Raw genomic sequence first — 17,681 nt, 5'->3', positions numbered from 1 at the left:
CAACAAATTCATGTATTGAAATTGTCATGTGAAAATAGAGATGAATCTCTAAGTAAAAAGGTTTTATTTGGGAATAGTATACAAGATGTAGGATTGTAATTTGGGATATATATACAAACCAGGATGGCCTCCAGTATATATGGAGAACAGAGTAAAAGGTTAGGATTTTATTGGAGAAAGAGGAGATTTATGCAAGTTGTTTTAAAAGAAAGTTTTTTGGTGCTGGCAGCATCTTACAAGAGCTGAAGAGTTCTGATATGTGAATGTCAATGGTCCTTAGGAAGGACTTGTAATCTTGGAGTTTCAGTTAGGCCTTTACATTTAGAATTGGGTTTGTGAGTCAGTGTGTCAGGCATGCGTTCTTGTGTAAGCGGCTAGCTGTCCTTGTGCTGCCAGCTGTCTTTGTGTGACTCACGTAGTAAACTGTGGTTTGGAAAAATGTCCTGTGATAGTTTGTGTTATCAGGCAAATTGTATGTGAGAGCCCTACCAGCATAGCCTTCTCTAGCTCCATTTTGCTAGGGTTTGACACAAGTGACTACATTTTGAATCTGACAATGTTCACAAAATCCTAACCTCTAAGGTGATAGTTTTAGGAGGTGAGGCCTTTAGGAGGTGATTAGGTCAGGAGGGTGAAGACTTCATGAAAAGAATTGGTACCCTTACAAAAGAGCCCTGAGAGAGACCCCTTACCCCTTCCAACACGTGAGGACACAGCTGCAAGACACCACCTATGAACCAGAAATCAGGCACTCACCAGACACCAAATCAGCCTGCATCTTGATCTTGGATTTCCCAGCCTTCAACTGGGAGAAATGAATTTCTGTTGTTTATAAGCTACCCAATAATATTTCATTAAAACAGCTTGAACTGACTAAGACACTACATAAGCCCCCAGTTTAACTGGTAGACTGCAGGGCTGTGAGTGCCCAGGAATTAGTATCGGTTGGCCAGTGTTTGATAATCCCACAAAAGGTCTGGGTATTTCCTTTTTCTTACTACACAGTCACCCTAGTAAATGGCTGCAGCTTCCTTTGAGGAAGACTTGAAAGAAGATATACAGTATACACTTGTGGCTATGATATAGGGCCTTCCTCAAAGAGACCTGATCTCTCCTTCAATCCAAGAGGTTCTCGTATTGTACATGGCTTAGGTCTGGAAACTGAATAAAAGACCGTGACTGTCCATTTCTGAGACTCCAGTCAGTTTTCTTTGCTGTCAGGTCTGGTTTTTACTGTTATAGAGATTAAGGACCATTTTACTAGGTTGTCTAACTATTTCATTCTTAGGGACATTATAATCAATAGGATACTGCCCAAAATTCCTATGGTTTAAAACTATGATTACCACTATGTTAGTGCTTTCCTTTTATAATAAATATGCCCCCCACCTTGTCTTCTGTGGTTAAGTACTACTGCTTGCCTCTGATACTCCAGAACTTCCAACATCTCTATTAAATTGCGGAGCCCATCTCAATACTGAAAATTCCCATTATACCTAGCTTACAGAGCACAGCCACAACAGAACTTCTCAAGGATGTACGTGGTCTATACACAAGTGTGTTTCTCCACATGTCAGTTATGGGATTTCCTCTGGATTCTCTCAAGGATGTTGTTGAGGGATGGGTGTGTAGATTACATGTGATAAATATGCTCCACCATTCCTGTTTCCCTAGGCACTGGAATCTTTTCCTCAACATTATAATATGGAAAGTTCTGGTATCTCAACCTCATTAAATAGACCCTGCTGTTGTGCCCAACTGTCAGTAAACCAACGTATTAAATTGTTAGAATGCTTCCACCTGCATGAGCCAACACATTAAATCCAGAACCTCAGGTAAGTACACCCTTATCAATACATTTGGCCGAATCCAGTGTTGTATTTCATCTTCCTTAAGCTCCATTCCTATACATATTCCCTAGGTTGATGGTGATATAAATTAGAAAAATCTTGCAATTCTTTTGGTTTACCACCTGCTTCCTCCTAAGTTAAACTTCATGCTGGCTCTTTGGGGTATGTTGATATCTGACCTAGTTATGGGTATAGTGGATAGAGTTTTCAAGCAAGAGAAGGCTAATCTCTCAGACACAGGAGGACTAACTGCTCCCACTGTCAGAAGAGGCTCGAAATTACTTGACAATTCAAAATTCTTAACCCCATTTAAGCCCAAACAAATGTGTACTTATTCCAAGTTTTAGGGTCATTTTCTTTCCATTTTTTTTAACTTCTACGTGAGAGACCTAGCAAGGTTGTAAATTCAACTGATGTTGTAAAAATTGTAAACTGGCCTATTAAGCCTTTTTTTATTTTTAACAATATCAGCCCTGTGGCTGCAAGAAAAGAGAGATTCTTTTAGGACTGCCATAGAATCATTTTGGCACTCTAATGAGACTTTATGAAGAATGTAAAGACCCGAGTTTGTTATTCTTTCTGTATGTGTTTTATTAAACTCAAGAATCTATCCCACACCACAGTCCTCACAGTCATTACTACTGCTAACAGTTAGATGCAGCAGGCCCATGCTCCTAAGGCACTTCGTTCAGTAGGAATGTCATCACAATTAACTGCAGGTGACAATTTAATGAATCATGATACTTCTGCATGACATGGGTTACCAGAATTTATTTCACATTAGTGGGGAGCTCAGCACTTCATTCAAGCTCAAGGACAGAACCAAACAAATCCCAAATCCCAACTTCTAAAGTCTTTTCTAGAACCAATTTTTATATCAATCAAGGTCCAGTCAAGAGACAGAAACCACACATGTTATTTGATTAGAGATAATTTTACATTAAAAAATGTTAACTAGGTAAATGAAAGTTTAAAAAGAAACACTTCAAAAGCCCCCCAAACCATAAGGTATCATGGAGGTAGCAACTGCAGGAAGGGCTGAGGGAACAAAGGAAAGAGGCTAGAATTATCAAAACTTAGAAACTTAGAGGAGGAACTCCAATAACTAAAACTCAGATTTCTGAGGAAGAAATGCTGCTCAAGTGATTCTAGGGTCTTTGGGTTCAAAAGAGGATCCCCATAAGCCTGAAATTCAGACCTTTGAAGAGAGAGCACTATCTGGTTAGTGCTGTGGGCTCAGTGTCACATGGGGTGGGAGGGGAGTAGGGGAGGGAGGGGTAGGAGGGGGAATGGAACGGGAACACAGTGTTGTGATATAGGCTGTTCTCTAAATTTAGGGAAAACTGCAAACTGCATTCAACTACTGCTAAGGGAAGAGCTTGCACTTCTGGGACGAAGAATCATTGCTAGACTGAGGCTACCAGGAAGCACATGGGAAAAAGCATTTCTTTTCTTCTCCTCCAGCTACCCAGCATCCCTCTAGTGCCACGTATGGAAGAGTTTACGTAGAGCCAGCCAGCAAAGCAGAAATGTGTTTTGCAAAATACAAGCATCAGCTTCACAAAGTAGAATATAGAAGGGTAGGTTTGCAGCTGAGAGACAATTAATATGTGGCACACCCATTTTAGTAAACATATCGCCATATGCCAAGTTGCCACCTTAGAAGTCTAGTAGTCATTCTCAGAACCTGTCTCTTCTAACTTGCCATATATAAGCTGCTAAATATCTCTCAAGTCTGAATCCACTACCATAGCCATCATTATCAAGATGTCTGCAATGACATCCTAACTAGTCTTCAGGATAGATGACTCTTCCTCTCCAATTCATTCTGTAAAAATGCAGATCTGGGCCGGGCACGTGGCTCGCACCTGTAATCCTAGCACTTTGGGAGGCCAAGGCTGGCGGATCACAAGGTCGGCCGTTTGAGACCAGCCTGGCCAACATGCTGAAACCCCATCTATACTAAAGACACTAAAATTAGCTGGGCATGGTGGCAGATGCTTATAATCCCAGCTACTTTGGAGGCTGAGGCAGGGGAATCACTTGAACTCCAGAGGTGGAGGTTGCAGTGAGCCGAGATCACACCACTGCACTCCAGCCTAAGCAACAGGGTGAGACTCCATCTCAAAAAAAAAGAAAAATGCAGATCTGGTTATTAGGATAAAATCTATCTCCTGCTTTATTTCACAATACTCTCAATGTGGCTCTCCCTTCTCTATTTATGCTTGTTGTTCTTTTACTTTGTCAAACACGTCTTCTCATTCTTGGACCTTTGCATCTGTTCATCACTTGGCTTATGGACTAACCTCCCATTCCTACAAACTCCAACTTCCTCCTCTGGCTAACTCCTTTAAGTCTCAAGTAAAGTACATAATCTTCAGTGAGGTCTTCCTGAGCCCCAGATATCATTCCTACATGCTCCTTTAGAGGCATAATAACTTGAGTTACTAATTAAAGTATTATATTCCTCCCCTCTGCCTATTGCCTTACCCTCACCATTCACATTCAAGCCATAATGCTTAGGCTGCTGTTTATCCCAGATGGTTGCTATTAGAATGTACTAAGATGTATGATGCAGGTTCTTAGATTCTGTACTTAAAATTTAATAAATATTTAATAAATATTTTAGAATCTTTTTTCCCCTGCCTATTCATTCTAAACTAGATAAACAATTTGGAAACCTCTACTCTCACGGTCTTCGCCAACTTAGTTGATGGATATGCTATCCTTCTAGTTGCTTGGAACAAAAACCTTTAATTCCTCTCTTTCTCTCACAGCCCACATCTAACCCTCAGCAACTCACATCAGTGCTATCTTTAAAATAGATCTATATTCCAACATTTATTACTTCCTGTACTCATGCATTAGTCCAAGCCATCATCTGCTCTTGCTGAAATATTGTAATTGTCTCATCATTAGTTCCCTGCTTCTATCTTGGACTCATATTTTCCCATCAATCCTTTCTGCACACAGCACTCAGAATGATCTTTTAAAAGATAAGTCAGATATCACTCCTCTGCTCAAAAACATTCAATCACTTCTGTTCTTTCTCTGAATAAAATTCAATGCCTTACAGTGGCTGTAAGACCTTATATAATCTGGCCTCTTGTTACTTTTGTGATATGATCCTCTACTCCTCTTCACACCACTTCACTCCACTCCACTGGTTGGTGCTGTTCACTAATGAGGGTGGTAGGGGAGGTGGCAGGGGTGGTGTGGTAATGAGGCTAATTCTGCAAATTCAAGAAGAACTACAAACTCCATTCAGCTACTGCTATGGGAAGACCTTGCTGCTGCTGGGGTGAAGAAATAATTGTTGGAGTAATGCTACCAGGAATCAAACAAGAAGAATTTCCCACCTCCTCCTCTAGCCTCCTTACTGTTCTTAGACTACTTCAACCACACTTTACTTCAGGGCCTTTGCATTTATTATTATACTGCCTGCCTGAAACACTATTTGCACTTATTATTATACTGCCTGCCTGAAACACTCTTTCTACAGATGGTTCACTTCCTCACTTAATTCAGGTCTTAACTCAAATGTCTCCTTATCGAAGTGGTCTTCTCAAAACTGAAAAAAGAAATGAATGAACTAAATAAATGAAGAGCTATACTATGTTCATAGATAGAAACACTCAATATTCTTAGGATATTAATTCTCTCCAAATTTATCTACAGTTTTAAGGTAATTCCTATCAAAATTCCAGCAAGATTTTTTATAGATAATGACAAGATTATTCTAAAATGTATATGAAAAGACAAAGAAAATAGAATGATCAAAAAATTATAAATAAGAAGAAAAAACTTGTAGAACCCACACTACCCAATTTCATGAGTCACTATAAAGCTACAGTAATTAAGACTGTGGTACTAGCATAAGGATATTCATATAGATAAGTGGGGTGGAATAGAGAGCCCAGAAATAAATACACAAATATGGTTGCCTAATTTTTGACAAAGGCACACAATTTCAATGGAAAAAGAATAGTCATTTACATAAATAGTGATGGAATAATTGGATGTTCATATGCCAAAAAGGAACCTCAGCATATACTTCACAGCTTATATAAAAATTAACTAAAAGTAGATCATAGGTCTCAATGTAAAACCTAAAACCATAAAACTTCTAGAAGAAAACAGGAGAAAATCTCTATGAATTTGATGATGAATTTTGTGTTTTTTCATTAAAAAACATGCTGATATGATTTGGCTGTGTCCCCACCCAAATCTCCTCTTGAACTGTAGTTCCCATAAGCCCTACATGTTGTGGGAGAGACCCAGTGGGAAGTAATGGAATTATGGGGGTGGTTACTTCCATGCAGCTTCCATGATAGTGAGTGAGTTCTCACAAGATCTGATGTATAAGGGGCTTTTCCCCCTTTTGTTTGGCACTTCTCCTTGCTGCTGCCATGTGAAGAAGGATGTGTTTGCTTCTGCCATGATTGTAAGGTTCCTGAGGCTTACCCAGCCTCTGTGGAACCGTGAGTCAATTAAACCTCCTTCCTTTATAAATTATGCAGTCTTGGGTATGTCTTTATTAGCAGTGTGAGAACAGACTAGTACAGTAAATTGGTACCACAGAGAGTGGAGCACTGCTGTAAAAATATCCAAAAATGTTGAAGTGACTTTGAAACTGGGTAACAAACAGAGGTTGGAACAGTTTGGTGGGCTCAGAAGAAGACAGGAGAATGTCAGAAAGTTTGGAACTTCCTAGAGACTTGTTGAATGGCTTTGACCAAAATGCTGATAGTGATATGGACAATGGTCCAGGCTGAGGTGGTCTCAGATGGAGGTGGGGAACTTGTTGGGAACTGTAGTAAAGGTCATTCTTGCTATGCAAAGAGACTGACAGCATTTTGCCCCTGCCCCAGAGATCTGTGGAACTTTGAACTTGAGAGAGGTGATTTAGGGTATCTGGGGAAAGAAATTTCTAAACAACAAAGCATTCAAGAGGAAGCAGAGCATAAAAGTTTGGAAAATTTGCAGCCTGCCAATGCTATAGAAAAGAAAACCCCATTTTCTGGGGAGAAATTCAAGCTGTCTGCAGAAATTTGCATAAGTAACGAGGAGTCAAATGTTAATCACCAAGACAATGGGGAAGACGTCTCCAGGATATGTCAGAGACATTCATAGCAGTGCCCCCACCCCCCACCATCACAGGCCCAGAGCCTAGGAGGGAAAAATGGTTTCATGGGCTGGGCCCAGGGCATCCCTACTGTGTACAGCCTTGGGATATGGTGCCCTGCATCCCAAATGCTTCAGCACCAGCCTTGGCTAAAAGAGGTCAATGTACAACTCAGGCCATTGCTTCAGAGGGTGCAAGCCCCAAGCCTTGGCAGCTTACACATGGTGTTGGGCCTGTGGGTGTGCAGAAGTCAAGAATTGAGGTTTGGGAACCTCTGCCTAAATTTCAGAGGAGGTGTGGAAAGGACTGGATGTCCAGGCAGAAGTCGGCTGCACAGGGGAGCCCTCATAGAGAACCTCTGCTAGGGCAGTGCACAAGGGAAAGGTGGGGTTGGAGCCCCCACAGAGAGTCCCCACCAGGGCACTGCCTAGTGGAGCTGTGTGAAGAAGGCCACTGTCTCCAGACCCCAGAATGGTAGATCCACTGACAGCTTGCACTGGACACCTGGAAAAGCCACAGGCATCCCATGCCAGCCTGTGAAAGCAGCCAGGAGGGGGACTATAACCTGTAAAGCCACAAGAGTGGAGGTGCCCAAGGCCATGGGAGTCCACCTCTTGCATCAGCATGACCTGGATGTGAAACATGGAGTCAAAGGAGATCATTTTGGAACTTTAAGGTTTAATGACTACCCTATTGGATTTCAGACTTGAATAAGACCTGTGGCCCCTTTGTTTTGGCCAATTTTTCCCATTTGGAATGGGTGTACTTATCCAATGCCTGTATTGCCCATTGTATCCAGAAGTAACTAACTTGCTTTTGATTTTACAGGCTCACAGGTGGAAGGGGCTTGCCTTGGACTTGGACTTTTGAGTTAATGCTGGAATGAGTTAAGACTTTGGGGAACTGTTGGAAGGTCATGATTGTGTTTTGAATTGTGAGGACATAAGATTTGGGAGGAGCCGGGGCAGAATGATATGATTTGGCTGTGTCCCCACCCAAATCTCATCTTAAACTGTAGTTCCCATAATCCCCATGTGTCATGGGAGGGACCTGGTGGGAGGTAGTGGAATCATTGGAGTGGTTACCTCCATACTGCTCTCATGATAATGAGTTGTCATGAAATTCTGATGGTTTTATAAGCGGCTTTTTTTTTTTTTTTTGAGATGGAGTCTTACACTGTCTCCCAGGCTGGAGTGCAGTGGCATGATCTCAGCTCACTGCAATCTCTGCCTTCTGGGTTCACACCATTCTCCTGCCTCAGCCTCCCAAGTAGCTGGGACTACAGGTGCCCACCACCATGCCCTGCTAATTTTTTATATTTTTAGTAGAGATTGGGTTTCACTGTGTTAGCCAGGATGGTCTTGATCTCCTGACCTCGTGATCTGCCCACCTCAGCCTCCCAAAGTGCTGGGATTACAGGCATGAGCCACCACACCTGGCCTATTTTTCCTTTTAATTGGCCCTTCTACTTGCTGCTGCCAAGTGAAGAATGATGTGTTTGCTTCCCTTTCCACCATGAATGTTTCCTGAGGCTTCCCTAGCCCTACAGAACTGTGAGTCAATTAAATCTCTTTCCTTTATAAATTACCCAGTCTTGGGTATGTCTTTATGAGCAGCATGAGAATGGACTAATACAACCATTATACTTTATGCTTCTAAAAGTTTGACATTTTTAGATACCTCATATTAGTGGAATCATGCAATGACTGTCCTTCTGTGACTGACTTATTTCACTTAACATAATATCCTCAAGTTTCATCCAAGGTGTAGCATATGACATGATTTCCTTCTTTTTTAAAGACTGAATAATATTCCATTGTAAATATATACCATGTTCTCTTAATTCATTCATCCACTGATGGACATGCAGATTGTTTCTACCTCTTGACTATTGTAAAATGCTGCCAATGAACATTGAGGTGCAAATGTCTTTTCAAGTTCTTATGTTTAATTCTTTTGGATATATACCTAACAGTAAAATTATGGGATCATATGGTAGCTCTATTTTTTAGTTTTTTGAGGAAGTTTTATGCTGTTTTCTATAGTGGCTGCACCGTTTTATATTACCACAAACAGTGCAGAAGAATACTAAAGTTTCCACATCCTTGCCAACATTTGTTATTTTCTTTTTTTTTTTTTTTTTTTTTTGAGACAGAATCTCACTCTGTCACCCAGGCTGGAGTGCAGTGGTGCGATCTCGGCTCACTACAATCTCTGCCTGTCAGGTTCAAGTGATTCTCCTGCCTCATCCTCCCGAGTAGCTAGGACTACAGGTGTGTGCCACCATGCTTGGCTAAGTTTTTGTATTTTTAGAAGAGATGGGGTCTTACCGTGTTAGCCAGGATAGTCTCGATCTCCTGACCTCATGATCCACCTGCCTCAGCCTCCCAAAGTGCTGGGATTACAAGGCGTGAGCCACCACGCCTGGCCTGTTTTCTATTTTGTTGCTAATGGCCATCCTAACAGGTGGAATCAATTTGCATTTCCCTGATGATTTGTGAGATTGAGCAACTTTTTATATACCTGTTGGCAATTTGTATGTCTTCTATGGAGGAATGTCTATTCAAGTCCTTTGCCCATTTATAAAATTGGGTTATCTAGGATTTGTGTTTGTTTGTTTTTGCTATTGAGTCGTAGAAGTTCCTTTTTTTTAAATATTAACCCCATCAGATATATGAATTGCAAACATTTCTTCCCATTCTGTATTTTGTCTTTCCATTGTGTTGATTATTCTATTTGCTACACAGAAGTTTTTAAAGTCCTATTGGTCTATTTGTGCTTTTGTTGCCTGTATTTTTGGTGTCAGATCCAAGAAATTATTGCCAAGACCAATGTCATGGAGATTTTCCCCTATGCTTCTTTTAGTGTTGTTCAAGTACTGTTTCCTTATTGGTCTTCTATATGGATGTTCTATCCACTAAATTTAAAGTGGATAATCAAATTATCCTACTATGATTGTGTTGCTGTCTATTTCTCTCTTCAATTCTGTCAGTGTTTGAGTCTGATATTTGGGTGCTCTGATCTTTGGCACATATGTATTTATCATTGTATATATCTTGATGAATTGGCCATTGTATCATTATATGAAGTCCTTTGTCTCCTGTGACTTTTTAAACGTAGTGTCTCTTTTTTTCTGATATAAGTATGACTCTCTCTGCTCTTTTTTGTTACCTTTTGCGTGAAATATCTTTTTCCATCTTTGTTACTTTCAGCCTATGTGTGTCCTTAACTCTAATGTGAGTTTCCTGTAGACAGCATATAGTTGGCTTGTTTTTTAAATCCATTCAGTGCTACTCTGTTTTTTGATTGGGAAGTTTAATCCATTTACATTAAAAGTAATTACTGGCCAGGTGCTGTTCCCAGCACTTTAGGAGGTGGAGGTGGGTGTATCACCTGAGGTCAGGAGTTTGAGACCAGCCTTGCCAACGTGGTGAAACCCTGCCTCTACTAAAAATACAAAAATGTTTGGCATGGTGGCGGACACCTGTAATCCCAGCTACTTGGGATGTGAGGCAGGAGAATGACTTGAACCTGAGAGGTGGAGATTTCAGTGCACCGTGATCGTGCCGTTGCACTCTAGCATGGGCGACAGGAGCAAAACTCTATCCCCCCTCCCCCCACTAGAAAGTAATTACTGACATGGAAGAACTTATCATTGCCATTTTGTTAATTGTGTTCTGTCTGTCCTATAACTTTTTTGTCCCTCTTTTCCTCTCTTATTGTCTTCCTTTGTGTTTCAATGATTTTTTAGTGACATATTGTGACTCTTTTCTCATTTTCTTTTGTGTATTTTCTATAGGTATTTTCTTTGTGGCTACCATGGAGCTTACATAAAAAATCTTATAACAATGTATCTTAAGTTGCTAACAGTTTAACTTCAATTGCATACAAAATCTCTACTCTTTTAATCCCCTCACACACTTTATGTTATTAATGTCACAAATTACGTATTTTTATAATATGTAATATTAGCATATTTTATAGTCACAGTTATTTTTATACTTTTGTCTTGTAACTTCTATACCAAAATTAAAAGTATGTTATGCACTACCATTTCAGTATTACAGTATTCTATATTTATAAGTGAGTTTTCTACTTTCATATGTTTTCATGTTGCTGTTTAGCATTCTTCTTTTCAACTTAAAGAATTCCCTTTAGCACTTTTTGTAAAGTGATTAATTCCTTCAGCTTCTGTTTACCTGGGAAAGTTTCTATTTCTTCTTTTTTTTGTAGTTTGTTTTAATTAGAAATGGGTTTCACTATGTCACCGAGGCTGAAATGCAGTGGCTCTGCAGTGGCTATTCATAGGTGATATCATAGTGCACTATGCAGCCTCAAACTCTTGGGCTCAAATGATTCTCCCAACTCAGCCTCCTGAATGGCTGAGGCTACAGGTGCACAACACTGTCCCCAGCTCTGTTAATTTCTGAAGGATAGTTTTGTCAGTTACACTGTTCTTGGCTGACAATTTTTTTTTCTTTCAGCACTTTGAACACTCATCCCCCCTCCTTCTGGCTTGCAATGTTTCTGCTGAGAAATTCGCTCATAGCCTAATAAATGATGAGTACCTTTTCTCTTGCTGTCTTCAAAATTCTTTTTTTTTTTTTTTTGCCGTTTGACATTTGATTATATTTTGGTATTGATAAAAGAAAAACTTCATCCGAATTACATTTAAAGGAGTTTAATTGAGCAATGAATGATTCACACATTGAGCAGCCCCCAGAATCACAGCAGATTCACAGAGACTTCAGTGCAGCCACGTGGTGGAAGAAGATTTATAGACAAAAAAAAAAAAAAAAAAGGAAATGATATATAGAAATCAGCAGTGAAGTACAGAAACAGCTGGATTGGTTACAGGTTGGTGTTTGCCTTATTCGAACACAGTTTGAACAATTAACAGTTTATGACTGGTTAAAGTATGGCCGCTGGGATTGGCCAAGACTCAGTTATTGTTACAGGCACATACTCCTAAGTTAGGTTTTAAATCTTGTCTAACTATTAAGCTATGTTATGGTTCATCCACAAGGATTCACATATAGAAGTATGGAGTCCTTCTCAGGCCATATTTAGTTTGCTTTAACAGTGTACACTTCTTTGGAATCATCTGGTTGGAGTGTGTTGTGCTTGCTGAATCTGGATGTTCATTTCATTTTCCAGATTTGTGAAATTTTTGGCCTTTGTTTCTGCAAATAAACTTTCTGCCTCTCTCTCTCTCTCTCCTCTTCCCCCATATGCATGAGTTGGCCCACTTGCTATTGTCACATTAGTCCCTTAGATTTTATTAACCCATCCTACTTTGTTGTTGTTGTTATTGCTCTGGATGGAAAATTTCAAATGACTTGTCTTTGTCTTTGCTGATTCTTTCTTCTGCTTGATTAAGTTGACAGTTGAATCTCTCTAGTGAATTGTTCAATTCAGTTATTGTATTCATCAGCTCCAAAAGTACTGTTTGGTTCCTTTCAATATTTTCTATCTCTGTTGATATTTTCATTTTGTTGATGAATCATTTTCCTGAGCTTGTTGAACACTTTTACGACAGTTATTTTGAGTTTTTTAGGTAATTACACTCTTTAGGGTTAATTTAGGAGATATTTTGGTCCTTTAATTGGACCATGTTTCCCTGTTTCTTTATGTGTTATAACTTTCTGCTGACATTTATACACTGAAAAAAACAACCACCACCCCTTCCAGTCTTTATGGACTATCTTCATACAGAGAAAGACCTTCATCAAGCAGCCCAGCTAAAGACTGTGAGGGTTTCTCAAACCTTTTCTGTGGATGCATTTTCTCTGGAGTTGTGCATATAAATTCCCAAATAGAAGGATTTACTGGTTTCTTTTTTTCAGGAGCCCTAATCTCTTGCTCTCTTTGGTGTCTGTCTGTAGTGCTGTTGGTTCTCTAGAGCTTATGCAAGCCACTCAGCTCTTGGTTTTTCTCAGTGCCCCCTAGGCTTCTAGAGTATGTTGAATCCTATCAGCAATTCAAGTCAGGTAAGGCAGAAACCAGTTCTTTGGGCAGCTCCCTGAAAAGCCAGAGCATTGGATGTATAATCCACTGTTTCCTTCTGTCTTTAAAGGAGAGGTTGCTGAGCTGTATGACTTTTGTCTGCTGTTGCACAAATCCTCTGGAGCAGCAACAAACTGTCTAGCTATCTTTTGTTGTCAGTGGCCCTGACAACGAAGTATCTATAACATACTACATTTCGTCCATGCTCTGAGGCAGGAGAGACAGAAATCAGTCCCCTGAAAAGCCAGAACATTGGATACATGTTCCAAGTCTTTCCCTTCCCAGGAAGAAGCAAGGAGTTGAGGGTTTTCTTCCACTTGTTCTGCACTGAGCCAACAGGAGGAATTATGATGAATAAGTGCATGCTACTTCATACTGTCACCTTTAGTGGTCCCCATCCTCACAGACTTTCCTGTTAGCACCTAGATTTAGGCAAGACAGAAACCAGTCCCTTGAGCAACCACCCCCAAAAATCAAATGTTTAATGTATGCTTCAATCTTCACCTTCTCTCTACAGGGAGAAGGCAGAAGCTAGGAATTTTATCCTGATCCTACCACACTGATTCAGGGAGAAGACTATGGTCAGTGAGTGGCACGAATTTTCACATTGGCTTTGACGCAGCTGGTTTCACGCTCTTCAGGAGTGCAGGGGCATCTTAAGGGGTTTCTCGATTTCTCATAAAGGAAATTTGTCCATGCATTGTTGCTGCAAGTTGGTGTCTTTGTCAGGCCAAGGAAGCTCTCTGCCTTCCTATTGTGCCATATTGCTGATACCAGCCTCTTGTGATGAGTTTTAAGATACAACACAAAAATCACATTCCATAAAATTAAAAAACAGACAAGTTGGACTTTATCAAAATTAAAAACTTTTGTTTTGCCAAAGACAATGCTGAGAGAATGATAAGGCATGTCACAGACAAAGGGAAAATACTTGTAAATTACATATTGTATAAGAGTTCTATCCAGAATGTAGGAGCTCTTACAACTCATTAATAAGAAACAAGTAAGCAATTAAAAATGGGAAACATCTGAACAGACGCTTTGCCAAAGAAGATATATAGTTAGCAAATAGATATGTGAAAAGATGCTTGACATCATTTTTCTTTAGGAAAATGTAAATTAAAACCACAATGAAATACCACTACACACCTATTACAATATGTGTTCACAAATACTTGATATTTCTTCGTTCAAGAGGTAGAGCTTATTTCTCCTACCCTTGAATGCATGCTGACTTTTAGTGACTCTAGCAAATATTCTCACAAATAAGAGTGAGGAAAAGGAAAAATAATAGCTTTACAACAGAAAAACATGGAAGACACTACCTTAACCAAGGGATCAAGTTTAATATCACCAGTAAAGTTATGTTGTTGACATGTTCTAATGATATGATGTGATAAGAAGAACACTTCACTTCTATAGTATTGTTCCCCAGAACTCATAACCCCAGTCTAACCATAAGAAAACATCAGATAGACCTTCTACAAAATAGTTGGCCAATATTCTTCAAAACTCTCAAGGTCATAAAAATAAGAAAGGACTGAACAATTATCACAGATTGGAGAACAGTTTGGAGACATGATGATTAAATTCATTGGGATATTCTGAATTGGATCCTGGAACAGAAAAAGGACATTGTAGAAAAACTGGTGTGATTCAAAGAAAATTTTGGGTTTTGTTTTTTTTTTTTTTTTTTTTTTTTTTTTTTTTTTAGTGCTCTTCCTTGGCCAATCTATCTAAAATGTCCTACTTCCTGGGCTTCTTGTCCTCTAACCTTGTCTTATTTTTCTTTTTAGCTTTGCCACTTCTTGACTATGTTATATTTGTTTATTGTTTGTCTTCTCCCAACAAAATATCAGCTCTATGAGAAGGAGTGGATCCAAGTTTTATGATTCACAAACAAGAAGATTTTGTGAGCCCTATATAAGAAAAATAAAGAATGTTAAATGAGGTACAAAATATGTATCTAATTAAAATAAGAAAAGAAATCAGAACAAAGACTTTTTAAAAATCTAGGTAGCAAAAAATTAATACAATATTTTTATTAATTCAGCACCTGTCATGCTTCTCTATTTTTTTCTGTTTGGGGCTACATATTAATTTGACTGTCTCTGTATGTGAAAATAATTTTGCAATATATTTCTGATAAAGATAATAGAAACATAATTCAGTCTTTCTTCTAGCACTTGGACAGTTTTGTTTTGTTTTGTTTTGGTTTTTTTGAGACTGAGTCTCACTCTGTTGCCAAGGCTGTAGTGCAGCGACATGATCTCAGCTCACTGCAACCTCTACCTCCTGGGTTCAAGCGATTCTCATGCCTCAGCCTCTCGAGTAGCTGAGACTACAGGCGTGAGCCACCGTGCAGGGCTAATTTTTTTTTCTTTTTTTTGTATTTTTAGTAGAGACGGGGTTTCACCATGTTGCCCAGGTTGGGCTCAAACTCCTGACCTCAGGTGATCCACTCATGGAGGCCTCCCAAAGTGCCAGGATTACAGGCATGAGCCGCTGCACCCGGCTGGCCAGTTTGTTTTTATTATTGATAAATGGAACTTCCAAAACATGCATCCTAACACCCAGACAAGCCTACTGAAATATTGCTACAAATCTGTGCCCTACAAACACAGGAATTCTAATGAATTCTATTTTGTACAATTCCCATTAAGAAATGTATAGTGCATTTATAACTGTATACTTTATTGAGGATATTGCCAACAAGAGAGAAGTTTTTTGAGTAAGAATTAATGTAACTCAAATTCTCTCTAATAATTATATTTGTCTAATGACTGGAAAAGTGTTTCACAACTAGCTTCTGACTTAAATCTTGTTTCAATCTTGCTTCTCCTACTCTGGTTACAGACTTTTAGAACTTGTTTCTGTAGGACAATTTTATTTATTTCATGGTATATTTTTTGGGTCTGTACTGTTGTGTCACACAGTTAGTAAATTAGCACAATAGGCAGTGGTAGTATCCTTGGAAGCTATCCCTACATTAGAACAACTAAATAACTTCATACACAAGTAACTGCATACCACCTATATACATCCTATTAAGACTAGATTAGATCTATTCCTAACCCAACTTCTCCTTAGATGGAGTCCAAAAATATCTTCTGCCACTCAAATATTACCTGATATAAAAAGAAGTGTAATGGTGAAAAAATTGGAGTGGAGACAGCATTGTTAACAAATTGCAACTAAAATATCTTCTGCAGATTTCATAATTTTTAAAAAATATATAAATGAGTTGAATATGTTGCTAGGGCCCCTTTTGGGGCCTAAGAAGAATCTCATGCAAGTGAAGAGCCCTGAAGCTTAAACTTCATTAGTTTTTCATCCATGTCCCTAAGAGTAGAAGACTTTGTTTTTGGTTACATCTATATTCTCAGTACTTAGAATAGTGCCTTACATGAAGTAGGTATACAATAAACATATTTTAAATGAATAAATAACAAAGGAGTGGGAGGAGGAAGGAAGGAAGTAAAGGAGGAAGGAAGGGAGGTAAGGGAGGAAGGGAAAGAGGAAGAGAAGATGTGGAATAGTACTTTGCATAATTTGTGTTATGGAAGCATAACATGGTTTTCCTACACTTGGCGGAAAACAATTAGTGTTACACTTATTTCCAAGGAAGAACATTACACTGGGACACATGAGGTAGTCTAGGACCCTAAGCTGCACCACATTTTAAGAGAACAAGTCAATACAAGGAGGTAATGGATGAGCCTACTTTGGACTCAGAAGAAGGAAGAAATATGATATGGCCCAGGAGACTGGAGTACTGGGTAGAAGAAATTTGGATAGAGTCAAAAGAAGAAACTAAAGTTATGATTAAAGGTTTATATACACACATAAATCCAAGAAAGCACCTCTAAGAAATGTTGGGGTTCCTGAAGTCTTCTCCTGGTGATTCTGGAAAGGCAAGTGTTATTGATAAATCACATAGCTGTGTGTCTACATTGGCTCATCAATTCTACTTAGGGTTGATATTCAGTAGCAACATACCGGTATGGCCACCCTGTAGTTGGAATATTTAAATATTTCCATAAGAGCTGGGAAAGAGTAATTTCCCCAACTCCTTCAAGACTTGACCTACTGCCATGGTAACTCTAGCCCCTAATCTGGAATTCCGTAGATCCCCAGCAACTAAAAGAGTAAGTCTAGGGTCAAATCCTGCTTCAGCCATAAGTTTGTTGTAATAGGCTGACACCTTTACTGTGCTCATTGTTGAGTCATTTGCATATATTCTGTGGTTCTACTGAGCAGTCAACATAGCTGTATGGAAGAAACCATGAACTAAGGGGAGGCCTAGTCTCACTCTTTGGTACCCTGTGTGTTAGCCTAGGAATACAGCAATACAACCATTTGCTTAGACTGATGGCTCTCTAGGGTTGGGCTTTCCTAGGTTGGAGCACTGGACAGGTAGTCAGCTTTCCCACAACACTACATGAGGGCAGAAAACAAATCTCTTCTAGTGACTGTTGCATTTTTAGCAGTTAGCCCAGTGATGGAACATAGTAAACACTTACAAATATTTTTTGCTTAAAAGTTGAACAGTAAAGAAGAAGGTAGAACTTTAAAGGTCTAGAACTGAAAAAGATCATCTAAAAATCTTAGAAAAAAAATTATTTAAAAAATTTCCCTGTCATGCAGTAGCGAATCTGAGGCCTGAAAGATTAAGGGTCTTGCCCAGAAACCATGAGTTA

This window comes from Gorilla gorilla, chromosome 1 (genome assembly GCF_029281585.2).
Source record: "Gorilla gorilla gorilla isolate KB3781 chromosome 1, NHGRI_mGorGor1-v2.1_pri, whole genome shotgun sequence".
Classification (NCBI taxonomy): Eukaryota; Metazoa; Chordata; class Mammalia; order Primates; family Hominidae; genus Gorilla; species Gorilla gorilla.
The sequence above is the reverse complement of the archived record's forward strand: the minus strand, read 5'-3'. Positions refer to the sequence as shown.